Source organism: Periplaneta americana, chromosome 14 (assembly GCF_040183065.1).
Source record: "Periplaneta americana isolate PAMFEO1 chromosome 14, P.americana_PAMFEO1_priV1, whole genome shotgun sequence".
NCBI lineage: Eukaryota > Metazoa > Arthropoda > Insecta > Blattodea > Blattidae > Periplaneta > Periplaneta americana.
Genome location: NC_091130.1, coordinates 40,129,819 through 40,150,093, shown reverse-complemented (window position 1 = coordinate 40,150,093; position 20,275 = coordinate 40,129,819). Strand labels below are relative to the sequence as shown.

The following is a 20,275-nucleotide window of genomic DNA, read 5'->3' as shown; positions in this document are numbered from 1 at the left end:
GCCAGACGCGCTGACCGTTACTCCACAGGTGTGGACTGTCTGGTATATCTGATTCAACTTTACAGGGAGTTATACCTGAAATCTTGATTTGCATAATACACGTCACTGTTCGTTAACAGAAAACCACAATTTAAGTCTCACGGAGTTAGTGTGCACTCGAAGTTGGTTGCTTGACGGTTGTCAGCCCACTTTGAGGTCTGTGGATATAGAGGGAAAAATTGGATCGGTGTCTGTTAGAGTTCCCGGGTAGCTCAGTGGTAGAGCGTTGGTACGTCAAACCAAAGGTCCCGGGTTCGATACCCGGCTCCGGAACAATTTTTCCCTCGAAATTATTCAATAACCTATATGTTGATACAGCGTAAAATAACTCAAAATAATAAAAAATAAATAAATATACCAGACAAAATTCTCAAATTTAATAGATCTATGAGTATCATCAACAGCATTATAAAACCATCATTAGTCCAAAGACATACACGCCTCCGCCTCTATAAAACCTTGGCAAGATATGTTCTATGTCTATGTTATGGTAGTGAGGCATGGACTCTTCGGAGACGGTTATGAAAATCGGATAACTGCCAGTGAAATGAAATTCATGCGCCACACAGCAAGTTATACGAAATGGGACGGGAAAAGAAATTAAGATGTCTTGAACGAGCTCCAAATGATACCTGTTATGGTCCTCATACATCAATGTTGATATTGATATTGATACTGATATTGCTTTATTGCTATAAAATACAAAGTATACAGGCATAGTCAAACATATATATTAACATTTATATTTTAAAAATCATTAACATTATACAAATATACAACTTCTACATAGGACAGACAGGCAGATCATTTTAAACACGTTACAAAGAACACATCACAGCCATAACAAAATTACAAAACACTTCCACATATGCAGAACACATCACAAATGCTAACCACACCTACAGAGACATCAACACAGACATGGAAATTCTACACATTCAACCAAAAAGCCAGAAACTAAACACACTAGGACAATACGAAATATGCAGACACACAAAAACACATCCAAATGAAATTCTCAACACACAACTCAGTTTTAGAACACACACTCTTTGACTCCACATTACACTACACAAACACACCCCACAGGAAATAAAACAAAAGACGCCAAGACCAGCAACAACCAGTTCTGAAGAAGGCCAATAGCAGGCCGAAGCATGTTAACCAGGTACGGTAAAATTTAACACGAGAAAGGCATATAATACATATTCCGAAACAAATATTTAATTGTTAAAATATACTTAATTTTACTTTTAAACACATTATCAGGCAAACGTATCATTAAGAGGTAAACTAGTATAAAATTTAACTGACATAAAATACCAATTCTTTCGAGACATATTAAAAGTGATAACATTTATTTCTTATGTCTTCGTATAATAACTATGAAGAGTATTATTTATTAAAATTTATCTTTGCCTTTCCTTACAATTAAAAGTACAGGGACATCATTTTATTTTTACTAACATTTTTAATATTAACCTGGCTATACCTTTAGAGAACCGGAAACACAGATTGCTACCCCCCTTCCACAACTGTAGTTCGATGATACTGGCGTAAAACAAAGAAATCACTCTACTAGGTATAGGAGGGAAGAAAAGTAGTTCATCCATTTACATAAACTAGGAAATATCGCGTTTTTGACTTTGATAATTTTCATTAGGTTTTTGTTTAATCAAAATACAGTACTGTATTAACAATAAGTATTTTTACTCACGAACTGAGCTATCCATTCGGACGTATTTATTATACAGTGTATATTATACTGTCTACAGCACATTAGCGTACAATATAGAGAACGAAGTTAAATTGAAAAATAATCATAATATGGATATTTAAACACATTTTTGAAAATCGTGCCCGTTCATTTCGATACAGGCTTCAGTTCTTTTGTGCATATTATCGCACTATAGACTATTGCATCTAATTCCAATTACCAGTTTCGTCCTTCGTACTAGTAACTCATGTTGAAATAATTTTGTACCTAGTCTATAAAAGAGTACCTTACGTACTGTAAATTCAATCTTCACTTCTGCCCGACCCGCACAGTTAAAATTACTCAGACATGTTATCTAATGTCCGTCCAAGTGGTTATGCCGCAGGATCTTAGAAAGGAGGGAAATCACGTGACAGTTAATTACTTAACGAGGCCCTTTTATTTAAGTTATTTTAAATAGTTGTATAATATTACGTAGACGTCCAATTCCTAACAGAAATTCATGTTTTCAGAAAATAAGACAGCCCAGCTTTTACAGAGGGGCGAACAGAAGCAGGTGGAGGAAATCGGGATGCGACGTAGGCAAACGGACAGTACCTGTGCGAAAATATGATTCAATATTGAAAGCTCTTTCGTCAATGGAAAACGCAAACATATATCTGGAACGTACTATACTCACTAACTCAGTGCTCTTTACTATCTGCGGTCTTGGATCTGTGTGTAGAGGACAGCTGGAACTTCATTAGTAGAAGGGGTGGGAGTGAATTACATTCAAAAACTCAGGTACAATAAAAATTGAAATAAAAATAAAATGATGTCTCTGTAGATAAAATATATAAAAACTTGGGATAGTCATTACTCCTAATCTTAAAAACAATGGCTTGCAGTGAACTTGATAATATTCCTACAGATTATTCTAAGATCTTTTTTATTGTAATTTAATATTTCATCACAATATGAACTATTACCCCATAACGGGATACCATAACAAATTAAACTGTGTAAAATATTTTGCTGCACACCACCACTCAGTCTACTTAACATAAATAATTCATCCTTTAGTTATTTTCTTAGCTATATATTGTATTTGGATGACCCAGCTTAATCTAAAGTCAATACCAAGAAACTTTAAAGAAGTATTAACATCGATCTTTTTTTTAGCAACAGTAAACAAAATTTCACAATTTACAATTCATTTTTATATTTCAATATGCCTGGTGAATTATTAAATAAGTATATAATAAATTTTCAATCTTAAGACATATGAACTTGCAAATGTTTATTTGCTATTTAATAAATATATGAACGTTTTCGCCGTTTGGGGCATCTTCAGATATAACAAAAAAACATATAATCTGGACCTATAATAGTAAATTTTGCAAATAACAAAGAATAAAGAACAATGTATGTATGCAATACATGAGATTCATGAGATTTCTGTAAAATATGACATAATACAGGATAATTATTGATATAATCTTTGGATTTTGAAATTGAATTGGACGGATATTTTATACATGTAGCTCATGTTACAAATAAAATATACAATTATGATTAAAATTGTCAATAATGTTAAAATTTTAAAATTTATAATGATGATTGATAAAATAGATATTTTAAGAGTAATCATTAGCTGAGGATTGTCGTAGGATATAAGATAGTTTGCGTAGCTGATGTTCGTGTGTTATGTATGTGTTTCATGGAAAAACGTTCGCTAATGAACTAATGTTGTTTTATGTTGAAGATTGCTGTTACGTGTAATCAGATTTGTTGAGATATTTGAATGAATGCTCGTTGGTTATGGATGTCGTGGAGTATACAATGATTTCGTAATAGATAAATCATAAGTTAGGTATGAATTTCAATCATTCAATTTGTATGTACTGGTGTTGGTGTGTTGGTGGTTTTAAGAGAACTGAAACACATACATAACACACGAACATCAGCTACGCAAACTATCTTATATCCTACGACAATCCTCAGCTAATGATTACTCTTAAAATATCTATTTTATCAATCATCATTATAAATTTTGAAATTTTAACATTATTGACAATTTTAATCATAATTGTATATTTTGTTTGTAACATGAGCTATATGTATAAAATATCCGTCCAATTCAATTTCAAAATCCAAAGATTATATCAATAATTATCCTGTATTATGTCATATTTTACATAAAGCTCATGAATCTCGTGTATTGCATACATACATTGTTCTTTATTCTTTGTTATTTGCATAATTTACTATTATAGGTCCAGATTATATGTTTTTTTTTTGTTATATCTAAAGATGCCCCAAACGGCGAAAACGTTCATATATTTATTAAATAGCAAATAAACATTTGCAAGTTCATATGTCTTAAGATTGAAAATTTATTATATACTTATTTAAAAATTTCACAAGTTTTATCCTTAGTTAATGATAGGTTATTAGAAGAACACCAATCCTATAATACTGTACTATAATTGAATCAGGAATTTTCAAAAGGGACCAGGTCCATATTTTTTCAAATTGATTTTTTACCCGTTTTTGGCTCTCCATACACTCTTCTTGGATTTCAGCATTAAAAGGAACTAAGTTCTATAGAATGTACACATTTAAATTGTATATCAACATTTTGGACTGTTATACATCCAGATCCATACAAAAAGGATTTGTGCTGTTTGCTTAAAAATTTACTTTTTCGAACTTGGTCTGTTTTGCAAATTCCTGATTCAATTATACAGCTGTTGGTTTAAATCTATTGAAGAACCCTTTAATCCAAGGTCATCAGCAAATAAATAACACTGTGACTGCTAATATTATCAATGTTACATGGTAAATCATTTATATAAATATTAAAAAAATTGGCCCCAATATCAAACCAAATGGCTCCAACATGTAAATTGAAAGTCAAACAATTGAATACCAAAAGCAGTCCTGAATTATAATCCAACAAGAAAAGATCGTTGGGACGTTCTCAAAAACGATGGAAAGAAAACTTCGGTAGACCGCAACAATTCTTCAAAAGACTACAACCTGTGAGAATGATGATGACGTCTCTTCGTCTGCTAGGCGATGATATTATGATTGCCATAAAACATAATATGACAAGACATATCGTGATACCATCGCTTAACTCCGAACAAAAATAGTTGCCATGACTTACGCCCCAATCTTCCTCTTTTTTTTTTTTCATTTTATTTTTTTTTAATTTTTTTTTTGGGGGGGGGGAACAAGATTTACTTTCACTACTGTACATTGCGCATGAGTCATTTCGCTTCTGTTTTACATATAGACTGTAGCAACTTCTCGTGTAGCGAGATCCGTAGATTTTGTTATATTATCCACGGAGAATAGTCTCGGCATATTAAGGCCCAATTGTATAAAACTCCCTGACTAAAGATCAACTTTGATCGAAGATCGAAAAGTGAACCGAGTTCAGACACTTCTTCTATCGTATAAAACTTTTCTGCGATCAAATTACCTCGGTTCAAATGCAATCTAAGTTCACGTGAAAAGGATTTGGCAACATCGCATAAACAGGTAAAATACGTGATGCGCGGACAGGATTGTTCAGTGTTGCCAATCTAGCGACTTTAACTCTTTTTCAACAACAATTTCTTTTAACTTTTATATTGCTTAAATAGGGATTTAGTGACCCCTTAGTGACAAAATTTAATCTTTCTTCGTTGATAATGAGCGACTTTACAACTACTTTTTGGAGACTTTCCGTACACTCTGTTGGAGACACTGGTTTTTTGTGCAATGTAAATAATGGCGGACAATAAGAAGAAGGTTGACTGCTCTCCGAGTTGTTATCATGTTATGGTGTTTGATACTGCTAAACATAATAAAGCTTTATAAAACGACAATACAGTTTAGTAATACAGTTAATTAAAAATTTATGAATGTACCTACCATATCCATTAATAATTAATGGTTGTTATAAACATAATATAATTATAGGTTATGTTATTTGATACTACTGAACACGATAGAGCCTTATAAAATATAAGATTGTTTGTGTATTAAGGCAAAAAATTGAAAGAAATATATATAAATGCACCTATCATATATATTAATATTAATAATAATGGATATTTTATTTGCACAATCTGTCACTCGTATATTTCAAACAGAGAAGAAATAACTGAACTTGGATCATCTAACTTAATCGAAGAAATTTCTTCAGTCAAAGTTGACTTTAGTTTGAGACAAATTAATCTCAGATTAGACTTTATACAACACAAAATTCCAAGTTCAGCTGAAACAAGGATCAATTTAACCTCTGATCTAAGATTAAATGGTTTATACAATCGGGCCTAAGAGAATCATTAAATAAGGAGGTAGGTATAGTTTGATATTAGTAATTGTTCTCTCAAAGCTGTAACATGAATGGGTGCACGGAAATAGAATTATTTATTCCCCTGATTTCTGTGAAACAAGAATGCTTTGGCACCAGCCCCAAGCCCATGGCTCAAGAGGAGCCATTAGAAGCAAGTCCGAGTGTGCCTTGACTAAATACTACAATGCGGCCCGCCGTCGGAGTCTGTTCACGGCCGAGTTACTGCTGTCTGCTTCAACACATTTCAGCCGGACTGAAGGTTACACGAATTCTTGTGACGACCAAGTTCACATTGTCTTACGGTCATGCCTCTTCAACCTCGAACAAATCCGTGCCATTGTGCGTAGGCGTTTTAAGGGGGATATAGCTACGCCTTTCGCTAGTAAGTGTAATGAAATTCAAACTGTTATTTCTACGGGCCGTATTCATAGACATTTTTAGCGCGGGCTTCCGGTGGATGATCAACGAACTAAAGTTCTTCGTATTCATAAACCAGTGTTAGCATTATGATATGATATGTGATATGCTATATAATATATGATATATGATATGAAATGATTATATGATATGATATATGATACCATATATGATATGTGATATGATATATGATATGCTATATGATATGATATATGATATGATACGATATATGAGATATGACATGATATGATATATGATATAATATGATATATTATATATGATATGATATGTTATATGATGTATGATATGATATATGATATGATATATGATACCATATATGATATGTGATATGATATATGATATGATATATGATACCATATATGATATGTGATATGATATATGATATGCTATATGATATGATATATGATATGATACGATATATGAGATATGACATGATATGATATATGATATAATATGATATATTATATATGATATGATATGTTATATGATGTATGATATGATATATGATATATGATATGATGTATGATATATGATATAATATGATATATGACATGATATGATATGATATATGATATGGTATGATATATGATAATGACATGACATGATATCATGTATGATATGATTATGATATATGATATGATATAATGTATATGATATATATTATATGATGTATGATATATATGATATATGATATGATATGATGTATGATATGATATTATATATGATATGATATGTTATATGATGTATGATATGATATGATATATGATATGGTATGATATATGATATATGACATGACATGATATGATGTATAATGTGATATATGATATATGATATGATATATGACATGATATGATATAATGTATGATATGATATATATTATATGATATATGAATGAATCCCGTACAAGTAACCAGTCGATAGCCGGGGCTAGTTTAGCACGCTCTTAGCGCGGACTAGCGAAATGTCTATGAATAGATCCTCAAGTTTGATACAGTGGTTAGACAATACTTCTATATTACTAACAAGTTTTAAAATACAAAAAAATTTAAGGGTAATTATTTTTTTAATTGCGGTGAAATATGTGCAGTGAATATTGGTTTCGCTGATATATTTTAACATTTTGAATATTTTTCAAAGTTTTCTTTTGTATTTTATTCCTTCTTACGTGTATTAATAGTTCTAATGCATGTCATCAATTGAACATGTAAATAAGAAATGTGTTTTTGCGAATTTCTTTTTGCCATGATTTGTAGAATTTAATTATTTTTACATAAAGAATAACTCATTAAAAATGACTTGAAATGATAAAGCAATGCTAAACACAAGGTTTGTGCTCTAGTACTTGTTGACTTGTTCTGTGAACAACACTAAGCTCCTTCGCATTACGCATTGATAATAAGGGAATGGCTGGATGTGTGGTTTCCGATAATGTGCATAGGACATCAGGGTCCTATTGAATGGCCCACAAGGTCCCCGGATATAACACCGCATGATTTATTTATTTGGGAACATCTAAATAATCAACAGTGTACAAGCATGTCATTCAAAACGAGGCTAATCTGGGCCAAGTTATTATTGAAAAGTTAAATTTAATTCCCGTGCAGTTTCACAGGAAGGCATTCCAAACCGTCAAATTAAGACTTGAAGTTTGCATGAATTTGAATTGTGCCCAAGTTGACATTATCCCTAATCACATACTGTATATATCAGATTGGCCATTCCCATGTTATGAAATGGCAACATGTAAAAGAGAAGCACCATCAGGATCGTCACTGTCTAAAATAAACTTTATGGTAACGACCGCTAGATGAAAGTACTGCTGCAAGCTATTACTCCATACAATTCCATCGGGATTATAATGTGACTTGTTTTGCAATCGCTAGATGGCAGCATAGTGAAATTGATAAAAGTTGTCTTGAAAGTTCATTAGGCTGATCAGTCTATTATGTGTGATGAGGGCCATTATGTAGAGAATCAATAGACATAATATTTTCAAATGTGTTTACAAATATATCATTTTCATAAGGTAATAAAGTAAAAAACTAATGTTATGTTAAAGTAATAATTACTTATCAAACGTTTGTCCTTTATTTCACGGCCACCTAGTGAAATAAGTAACGCATTAGATAGAGTGCATGAAAAGGTCATTAATTTCGCCGAAGAAGGAGACCGCATCTGTCCACTATGTGTCCAAAAGGAGTCATGGAAGCACATTCTAGCGCATTGTAAAGAAACAGAGCATCTTCGAAGAAAATAATATCTACCACTCTCGATGCCAGGTCGGAATAGAGATTCGCTTGCATGTCTTGAACTCTTCGGGAATAGAGAATACGAACAAAATACTGGGTTGTTCCTTTTCAAGGCGAGACAACTTAGAACATGAGCTGTTGCAGTTTATGATACGAACTGACAAAGGGATAATGTTAACTATTGAATAATACACTTTTATATATTTTAAGTTAGGTTAGGGTATGCGTTGTAATATGTTTTGTATGTATTTACTACTACTTGCATATTAATCTATGTGCTTTATGGATTTTAATCACAGGTGTGAAGATGAAACCTACAAAGTATGACATGTTTGCAAATTACGTACTGTCAAAAGACCCGTGCTCTGGATTTAGGGGCAAATTCTAATAGTGTAATGCCTTTGTACAGGGACATCATTTTATCTTTACTTCAATGTTTATTGTACCTAAATTTTTTAATGTACTTCACTCCCACCCCTTCTACTAATGAAGTTCAACCGTCCTCCACACAGATCTAAGACCACATATAGCCTACAGTCATAGTAGCCTTACGGTCATAGTAAACAGTATGTTCCAAAAATATGTTCCCGTTTTCACAGTCATGAAAGAGCTTTCAATATTGCATCATTTTACATTTGCCTACGTCGCATCGCGGTTTCTCCCACCTGCTTCTATTCGCCCCTCTGTAAATGCTAGTGGCTGGGCTGTCTTAGCACTTTTCTGAGAACATTAATTTCTGTCAGGAATTGGACGTCTACGTAGCCTAATATTACACCGATACAATTGGTTAAAATAACTTAAGGAAAAGGGCTCTTTAAGTAATTAACTGTCACGTGATTTCCTCCCTTTCTACGAAGCTGCGACGTAACCATTTGGACGGACAGTAGATAGCATGTCTGAGTAATTTTATGTTTTCGGATCGGGCAGAAGTGAAGATTGAATTTACAGTACGTGTGGTCTCTTTTATAGAGTAGGTACAGAATTATTTCAACATGAGTTACTGATACGAAGTACGAACCTGGTATTTGGAATTACGTACAATAGTCTGTAGTGCGATAATATGCACATTAGAACTGAAGCCTGTATCGAAAGGAACGGCCACTATTTTCAAAAATGTGTTTAAATATCCATATTATGATTATTTTTCAATTTAACTTCATTCTCTATAGTGTGCGCTAATGTGCTGTAGACAGTATAATATACCCTGCATAATGAATACGTCCACATGGAAAGTTCGGTTCGTTAGTAAAAACACTCATTGTTAATACTGTACTGCATTTTGGTTAAAAAACCTAATGAAAATTATCAAACTCAAACTCGCGATATTTCCTAGTTAACGTAAAAGGATGAACTACTTTTCTTCCCTCCTATACCTAGTAAAGTGATTTGTTTGTATATTACGCCAGTATTATCGAACTCCAGTCGTGGAAGGGGGTAACAAGCTGTGTTTCCGGTTCATAATCGTTGATCCAAAGGTACATCAATGAATGAATGAATGAATGAATGAATGAAATAGCCTATTAGTGTCCCTTAGAAGGGCTAAGGCCTCCTGCAAGTGGGAAAGCTCTGGCTCCGTTTTGCTGACTTGTCGAGCTAGTCCACATGGACGGAGTTGTGTACTATACATCGACAATTATGACTAAATATTAACACTTTGTCACTTAATTATAACTAAGATATTCAACACTTTTGTCATTTAGGATTTTACTCATTGCTGTTATTCTGTTCTGCATGTTAGTTATCACATTAGAATATTTAGACTTTGTCATTCAGGTGATTTCAGTTCCTACTCATTGGTCTACGTTTAATTCGCCCTAAATTAACATATTAGGATATGTATCACTTTGTCCTTGGGATGCGTTGTCTCTACTCAACTAGCTGTCGTCCTAGCACCTTCCATTCTCTCTTACATTGTGCTACTCTGCTCCAGTGTGTTCCGATCTGCTGCCTGAAGGAGTCAGCCCATCTGATTCTCGGCCTTCCCGGTCTTCTCTTTCCTTGGTAGGGGTCCCAAGTAGTTGTTATTTGCGCCCATCTATTCCCCTGCAGCCTTACCACATGTTCTCCCCATCTCCATTTTATCCTTGCCGCTTCATGAACTATGTTTTTGGAGGATGTGTTTGTATAGCCAGGTTAATATTAGAAACGTTAGTAAAAATAAAATGATTTCCCTGTATGTGTCTATAATTACGGAATAAATTCATATCTATCTATTTATTCAGTTGAAATGTCGAAATAGAAAACATATTTTACAGCCACGTTAACACTTTATAATTGTTTTAGAAAGAATTTCTTCTATTTAAAATGCTTGTTCAACGTGGGACTTTGCCAGCAGACACGTAAATTGCTACTTTCTCTCTCCAAATGTGCCGTAAGGCGTTTATGCACAAATATGTGCTTTGAGGCGTCCGTCCACTACTTAGAGGCCCCGTACATCTCCGTGTGACTCAAGCTTTGTTTTTTCCCAGGGCCTGCGATTTAATTTAGCAACAAATACCGCATAGCGAGGCTACTGTGACCTGTTGGCCTCCTCTCGCTCGAAGCGTGCTGAGTTGGTCAGTATTCAATCTTCACCGAGAGACAACGCGATTCGGAGAAATGAGCAGTTGAATTTTATTAGAAAGTCAATTTAAGCAAGTTCGCTGTGTCACTCCTATTAATCGCTTGCTGTGTCAAATGATGTCTAAAGGCTTGAAAATACAACGAATTACATTGAAGTAGCCACCGGCGTGGCTCAGTCGGTTAAGGCGCTTGCCTGCCGATCTGAAGTTGCGCTCGGGCGCGGGTTCCTTCCCCGCTTGGGCTGATTACCTGGTTAGGTTCTTTCCGAGGTTTTCCCCAACCATAAGGTGAATGCCAGGTAATCTATGGCGAATCCTCGGTCTCATCTCGCCAAATACCATTTCGCTATCATCAATCTCATCGACGCTAAATAACCTAGTAGTTGATACAGCGTCGTTAAATAACCAAGATAAAAATACATTGCAATACAGTATTAATTTTTTTAAACTATGAAGCCCTGTAATGTAAAATAATTAACACATATATTTATGAATTGATAAAAAATATTTAAAGTCTATTACTTGTTTTTTTTATTTTAGTAGGTTAAAATGTGTCTTAGTGAAACTTACAGCAGAGTCCGTATAGGCCAGTTTCTATCTGATGCTTTTCCAATTCACTGCGGGCAGGGAGATGCACTATCACCTTTACTTTTTAACTTTGCTCTAGAATATGCCATTAGGAAAGTTCAGGATAACACAGAGGGTTTGGAATTGAACGGGTTACATCAGCTGCTTGTCTATGCGGATGACTGAATATGTTAGGAGAAAGTCTACAAACGATTAGGGAAAACGCGGAAATTCTACTTGAAGCAAGTAAAGAGATAGGGTTGGAAGTAAATCCCGAAAAGACTAAGTATATGATTGTCTCGTGATCAGAATATTGTACGAAATTTAACTATGAAAGTAGGATATTTATCCTTCGAAGAAGTGGAAAAATTCAAGTATCTTGGAGCAACAGTAACAAATATAAATGACACTCGGGAGGAAATTAAACGCAGAATAAATATGGGAAATGTCTGTTATTATTCGGTTGAGAAGCTTTTGTCATCTAGTCTGCTGTCAAACAATCTGAAAGTTAGAATTTATAAAACAGTTATATTACCGGTTGTTCTGTATGGCTGTGAAACTTGGACTCTCACTTTGAGAGAGGAACAGAGATTAAGGGTGTTTGAGAATAAGGTTCTTAGGAAAATATTTGGTGCTAAGAGGGATGAAGTTACAGGAGAATGGAGAAAGTTACACAACGCAGAGCTGCACGCATTGTACACTTCACCTGACATAATTAGGAACATTAAATCCAGACGTTTGAGATGGGCAGGGCATGTAGCACGTATGGACGAATCCAGAAATGCATATAGAGTGTTAGTTGGGAGGCCGGAGGGAGAAAGACCTTTGGGGAGGCCGAGACGTAGATGGGAAAATAATATTAAAATAGATTTGAGGGAGGTGGGATATGATGGTAGAGACTAGATTAATCTTGCTCAGGATAGGGACCAATGGCGGGCTTGTGTGAGGGCGGCAATGAACCTCCGGGTTCCTTAAAAGCTATTAAGTAAGTAAGTAGATTATTTTACGACGCTTTATCAACATCTTAGATTATTTAGCGTCTGAATGAGATGAAGGTGATAATGCCGGTGAAATGAGTCCGAGGTCCAGCACCGAAAGTTACCAATCATTTGCTCATATTGGGTTGAGGGAAAACCCTTGAAAAACCTCAACCAGGTAACTTGCCCCGACCGGGAATCGAATTCGCGCCCGAACACAACTTCAGATCGGCAGGCAAGCGCCTTAACCGACTGAGCCACGCCGATGGCTCTATATTAATAATAATAATTATTAAGGGCCCAGACCGACCAGCTGGCTGCTGTCCTATCGTCCACATGCCGAAGCAGAGATTGACAATCACCCAACCGGAATAGAGGTATCGTGTGGTTAGCACGATGATTCCTCCAGCAGTTACTTTTTTATTATATTCTGTACATCGGTTAAACAGGACGCAGTATTGAAACTAGAAGAGAGGCTTCGGTGCCAGTCGTCTAGAATCCACCATCAATGTCATCTATCAATCTCTGAAGAAACTGCGGGAACAGTAACTACGGCGGACGATCGATTTGGCGCCGCATAAACAAAAGTGGTGCCATTTCTTTCGAAACGGAGATGATGAAAGGGGAATTAAGGATTGTGTTGGTGGAATGTAGCGATGATTTTTTAGGATTACGTTTAGGAAAAGAAGTATGGCGTCATAGTGCTTCATAAATAAGGAACATTCTTTTGTATGAAAGTATGTTGAAGCAATTGCGATTATAAATTAATTCACTGTCACTTTCTCACTTCGCTGGGTAAGCGTAATGAATTTGTAATTGAATAATCATCTAACCACTGACGACTATCATTCAAAAGTATGTTGCGTGTACCCAAGCTGAGTACGTTACGTAATTTATACATGGGAAGAAAGGTTCATTGGCTTGGAATTTATACCTGAAATTAACTACACAGTTTATTGAGCCTTTGAAATTTTATTGACAATTGTTTCGATGTAGTTGTGTATGTTGTCAATTCTTTGTACTCCGTGTTGTGAAATAGGGAGTGCCGGAATTTGTTAGTTGAGAATAAATTCATTTTGTCGTGACGAGTAGATAGCCTATTATAACGATCGTCATATTTACAGACTTCGTTAAACGGATAGATAAATCTATTCGTGTGCGATTTAAATAAAGCCAAAATGATTAATTCATTTACCATGTTTTTTTCTATTGATTTCACGCTATACGATTTTTGGTAATGACAATTCATTGCTGTATTTCGCATCCATATTCACAACGCATTTATTAAAATTGATTTGTCTTGTTTACAGCCATAATTTGAATCTCTAAAAAATATTTGCGATATGAAGTCATTGCTTTCGTCTTTGATATAATAATAAATTATCAATTGTAAACGTTATAGTTACAGCGTTTCAAGAAGAAATTTCTCTCTTAAGGAAATTGAAAAGCTCGGTTACTAGCACAATTTTTTATTTCATTTTTCTGCAAGGAAGTACCGACCGATTATTTAGTCCTGACAGCTCAGCGACGCGAAAGAGGGGAAGTAACAGGAGTAGTGGGGAGAGCTCCAGAGTAGAGATAAGGGCGAACGGTCGGTAAAGGAATACAGTAAAGCTTAATTGTACTAGAAACACACAGCTCTACCGCACGCATGACATCCGATCACTTCGAAGACAAGCGAGTGACTAACCCAAACACCCCTTGGCGTAACTAAATGGACTCGCCTGACCCAGGCGCACATCTCCGGCGGCTGTCAGGACTAAATAATCGTACTGCATTATCTACAGTAGTCTCACTAGAAGTTTTGATTTATCGAGAGAAAATCAAAACTCGAAGAAAGTACTGACCGAATGGGATATAATTGATTATTACACGATTAGAAGAACATATATTATATATATTTTTATTATAGCCTCAAAAAATTATATCCCGTGTTTAATAATCTTATCCCTTTACATTGTCATAGTTATTTCGATTGTATTTCTTATTGGAATTACAATAGATTTATATCAAATTTTGGTGTTCTTGTCCATTCCATCACCACTATCTTTTAGATTTTTGTGTATTGGGTTATGGAAAATACACAGTAGATCACCACACCTGAAGAATTGCAGCATCGGATTATAGATGTCTTCCAGCAAATGAAGAATGATCCAATATTATTCGAGCGCATTCTTGGGTCTTTGCGGAGAAGAAGAGACGGATGCATTCAAGTGCAGCATTTAGAACGCCTGCTGTAAAATTCTTCGGTTAACATTTTCATACTGTGCTGTACCTTGTTTATCCACAAACTTCACTGTTGTCCAAAAAAAGACGTTTTTTTTGCGTATGTTCAATCTCATTTTTGTAGTATTGAAGCCAAAATTAAGAATTTCATTCTCTCGTGAGTGATAAATTAATAGAATCGTCACTGCTTTTGTTGGAATTAGTACTTAGTATTTAGCGGGCCCCAACCAGCAAAAAAAAAAAAAAAAAAAAAAGAAAGAATTATCTCGTAAACGGTTAATTTTCGACCCAAATTTACTGGAACTTTTTTGCTTCTCTTCCTTTTTTACTTCTCATTCCTAAATTTATGATCATCACTTCTGAACCACCCTGTAGATGAATAATTTCAAGGGAAAAATTGTTCTGGGGCCGGGCATCGAACCCGGGACCTTTTGGTTTAACGTACAAACGCTCTACCAAATGAGCCGACCCCGGAACAATTTTTCCCTCGAAATTATTCAAATCAACTTTACAGGGAGTTATACCTGAAATCTTGATTTGCACCCTGTAGATATTTTATGATCAAGATAATTACTAAAATTCCATATCAGATTGGCTGACTCTATTATCTCCCGAATTCGAATCAATAGTTTTACCACTGACGCATTTTGCTGTATCGGTTCTTAGAGTTGTCAATCTGCATTGGTGTTCGGGAATGCTCTTTGTTTCATTTCATAAGGAACAACAATAGTTGCTGCTGTTAATGGCTTCTATGGTAGTTTCAATACGTAATTGATTTGAGGCCACTGCCGCTGTGACCCCAAGAAAGGCACTCTTGACCTAGAAAACGATACAATGGAGCAAGAACCTTACAGCTATAGCCGGTTCACATTCAGCGTCCACAATAGAAAGAAATATGTCACAGCTTGCGAAATTGACAAATCGATGTGGGCAGTTTTTCTACATTTCTCAGAGGAAAAACTTCGTTATGGACTGAGGCGTATTTCTATACCTGTTCATTACTATAATTGTTTGTAATTCCAGAAAGTAGGATGTAAAAATAAAATCTAAAAAAACGACCGGAGGTAGTTGAAATCATATTACGCACCTAATGTAAAAGGAAAGCTTTTTCCTGAATGAATTTTACGAGTTCATTTCCTAAATTATTTCCTTTTATATTCGTAGAAACTAATTCTGCAAAAATAAATTCAGAATTCTTGCTCTCACCTTGTGTCCTTGGTGATTATTCGGGTAAAATAGCTGTATCAGGATAGGCATCCTTGGTCCGTGACCCCCGGTCGATAGTAGTGACAACGTTTATTCAGTTCCTATCGACTGTACTAGCCATTCACTGATGCTTCAGCTGGGGATGAGGAGCACTCTTCCCAGTACGTAGAGTTTTATCTAGTGGAAGGGTGTAGTGTTTACTTAGTCCGAAGCAAGTCAAGGCTTATCTTATACAGCTATACAGCATATCTTGATACAACTACTTTATCCGAACCTTAGTAGTTACTATGCCAATTCTTGAATCCAATGTTCGTTGGTTCAAACCCGACGGCAGGGCGATGTGATGGACTTAAAAGACAATAAAACACAGTGTGTACATAAAATAATGTGACAAAACTACACAGCAATAACTTCGAAACTAATATGTTTTAATTTTTTTTTGTAAGATTAACAAATGCTAGGAGTTTAGTTACATTGCTAAAGGAGTTTGGGCTTCAAAACGAAGTAATTCATATGAAAGTTAGGGTGATAAAATATTAATTAAAATTATATTTGGGGATCAGTCGCTGTTAAGGTCGATTTGCTACAAAGACCAACAAAGAGAGGGCTGGGAAAAGGGGTGGGTTTATAAACTGCAGAGAGGGCTGCATCATATAGGAATGGGATGGGTGTGGGAGAAAGGAGAGAGTAACAGGAGGAATGTATGGCGTAATGTGAAGATGCGTTTAATTGATATCGAGAGGCAAGAGATTGAGCTCCAATGTTCGGAAAAGTCCTCACTACATTTACAATCAGATCTCATGCTTAACTGGGGGAGGTGTGACTACATAAATTCTTGTAACAAAGAGAGGTTTAGCGTGGCTAAGATTGGGGGCATGGAAGGGTAATAAAATTGTCAATGAAGAAGGGGAACGTCTTTGTCCGCTTTGCAAAGAAAAGGATTCCTATAAACATATTTTATTACTGTGTGTCGAATTGGAACAGGTACGGAAAAAAATATTTACCACCCTCGATGCTAAGTCAGAGTAGGAGTTCGCTTGCATGTCTTGACCTCATGGGGAATAGAGAATGGGAACAAAAGACTGGATTGTTCCTCTTGAAGGCGAGAAAGATAAGAGCTGCAGCTGTCGAAGTTTGCTACGCGAACTGAGGAAGGGATAATAGTATCCACCCAACTGTACATTTTTAGGTCTTTTAGATTAGGATATATTATAAAATGTGTTTTATTGTGCCATTTCCATTTTTAATATGTGTGTTCTTTAAGAGAGTAGTTGGATGTAATCATAGGTGGGGGGGGGGGGAACCTACAAAGGTGGACTTGTTTCGGGTACATAGCACGTACGGTCAGAAGATCCGTGCATTGGATTTTAGATAAAATTATGATAATATAAAATTTGTATGTATAATATTATTCAATAAATCCATCTATCTATCTAATTCCCAGAAACGCGTGTTTTAATGATCTTACGATGTCTAATTGATAATCAATAATAAATTTTGATCAAAGATTTTTTAAGTATACCTTCCGTGACTATTGATATGTCATCTCTGATTATTTCACGTAAGGCTTGCAGATTCCTTACGGACGTTCTGTAGATCTGGCCTTTAGTTAACCCCACATAAAAACCTTGCTGACTTAAAAAAATCTGTTGACCGGGAGTCAAGTGACTGAACTCTTTGCAAGAAATTGTCTTTGTATATTCTCTTCACTTCCACGGCAAAATTAATTTTTTTTGTCCCCTGTTTTTAAATCAAGAAACAAATTCCACAACAAGCATGCAACATAACTTCAGAACAGTCTGCAATACGCTACAGTCTTATATAAAGTTATGGAGTGAGCGGTTTATGAAAACTGGTAGCGTAGGGAAGAAGTCACGCCCAAGAAGGTCCTGTGTACCTGAATCTGGAGTTACAACAGTACTGGAAGCTTCCCAACAAAGTAACTATTCCGTTGATTTAGTAGAATGAGTTTCAGTCTGAAGAAAGTAGCAAACAGTACAACGTGGTCTGTTGTAAAGAGAATCCAAGCCCCCACATACCGGTAAGGCATCATATCACAAACACGTTCACGTCTGAGTGTTTCTCACATAGTAAATATTATTCAAGGCGTTGAAAACTGTGAAAAAAAAATTAAGGATATTGCTTGAGAGTTTAAGGTAATATTTATATACTTATTTGTTTGTTTATTTATTTCATTATTTATTTACTTATTTCTTTCTTTATTTTCTTTTTTTATTTATTTGTCTTTCTTACGTTCTTTATTTATCTCTATTTATTTATTTAATTATTTATTTGTTTATTTCATTATTTATTTACTTATTCCTTTCTGCCGTTCTTTATTTATCTCTATTTATTTATTGAGTTATTTATTTCATTATTTATTTACATATTCCTTTGTTCCTTCATTTTCTTTATTTATTTACTCGTTTCTTACGTTCTTTATTTATCTCTATTTATTTATTTGTTTATTTCATTATTTATTTAATTATTCCTTTGTTCCTTTATTTTTTATTTATTTATCGGCATCTTACGTTCTTTATTTATATCTATTTATTTATTTAATTATTTATTTGTTTATTTCTTTATTGATTTACCTATTCTTTCTTCCTTTATTTTTCTTTCTTTATATATTTACCTATTTCTTACTTTCTTTAATTATCTCTATTTATTTATTTAATTATGTATTTGTTTATTACATTATTTATTACCTATTCCTTTCTTCCCTTATTTTTCTTTCTTTATTTATTTACCCATTTCTTACGTTCTTTATTTATCTCCATTTATTTGCTATTGTATTTTATAGATAGAAATAATCTAACAAATGAAATTAATTTGTATTAACGTTGTATCAGATTCACTTTTTTATGAATTAACAACTCTAAAAAGTCCACACCTGTGGAGTAACGGTCAGCTCGTCTGGCCGCGAAACCAGGTGGCCCGGGTTTGATTCCCGGTCGGGGCAAGTTACCTGGTTGAGGTTTTTTCCGGGGTTTTGCCTCAACCCAATATGAGCAAATGCTGGGTACCTTTCGGTGCTGGACCTCGGACTCATTTCACCGGCGTTGTCACTTTCATCTCATTCAGACGCTAAATAACCAAAGATGTTGAGAAAGCGTCGTAAAATAAACTATTAAAAAAAACAACTCTAAAATACCCATTCCCGTATGATCGACTTTTTACTGTCCATAATATTCCTTGACTTTCATGCTCTACCTAAACATGATACTTGCCAATTGCAGGGGATTTGTTCCGAGTGTTATGTCTAAATAGGTAAACATTGGCTTTCTCCTATATCGACGGAGCAGTGTACCACAAAGTCGTACAAATTATCCTGAATTAAAAACAGGGGACAAGGAAAAAGTAATTTCTAAGGAGATTTCTTTTGGTAGTTATGTCATTAGGCAAGTCATGCTATTTTTAAGGGAGTGAAGTTTAATTCAATTTAATATTCTGCTACTATATTAATGTAGTCTTTATTATTTTACTCATCACGTGACGTAGCTAATAAATAATGCATTTTGTATGTTACATTCACAGTACAATGATTAGACGAGACAAGAGAGATATTACAGAGTGCGAGATCTTGGCAGCCATGAACTACTGCCTTGAGGGGAAGAGTGGCTTAAGTGAACTGGTGTTGTCACTTTTATTTCGAAACACAACATTAAATCTAGATAATTCCATGTCGAAATGAGGTGAAACTTCAGATCTGGCTTTAAAATTGAAGATAAATCTAGTACAGAGCTGTACACATTATGAAATTATGTGGAAACATGAAATTAACTTGTAAGAAAAACAACAACCCTAAATTAGTTCGAAGCAATTCCAAGAACTGAAGACCTGTTCGGTGTATTTATATATTGGGTTGTTGTCCACAAAGGAAAACAGCGGGCGTCTACGAAACTTGTCTACACAATGTGGCTTGCTTCTCGCGTGTGGTGTCAATCTGCATCCCACTGGTTTTG

General features: G+C 34.8%; 1 non-coding gene across 1 annotated transcript; it reads left to right on the top strand.

Annotated features, from left to right (window-relative positions):
- The first annotated feature begins 240 nt into the window (after nucleotides 1-240).
- TRNAD-GUC (transfer RNA aspartic acid (anticodon GUC)) lies at nucleotides 241-312 on the top strand. The gene has a single exon. It is a non-coding gene; the product is annotated as a tRNA-Asp (tRNA).
- Nucleotides 313-20,275: the final 19,963 nt, after the last annotated feature.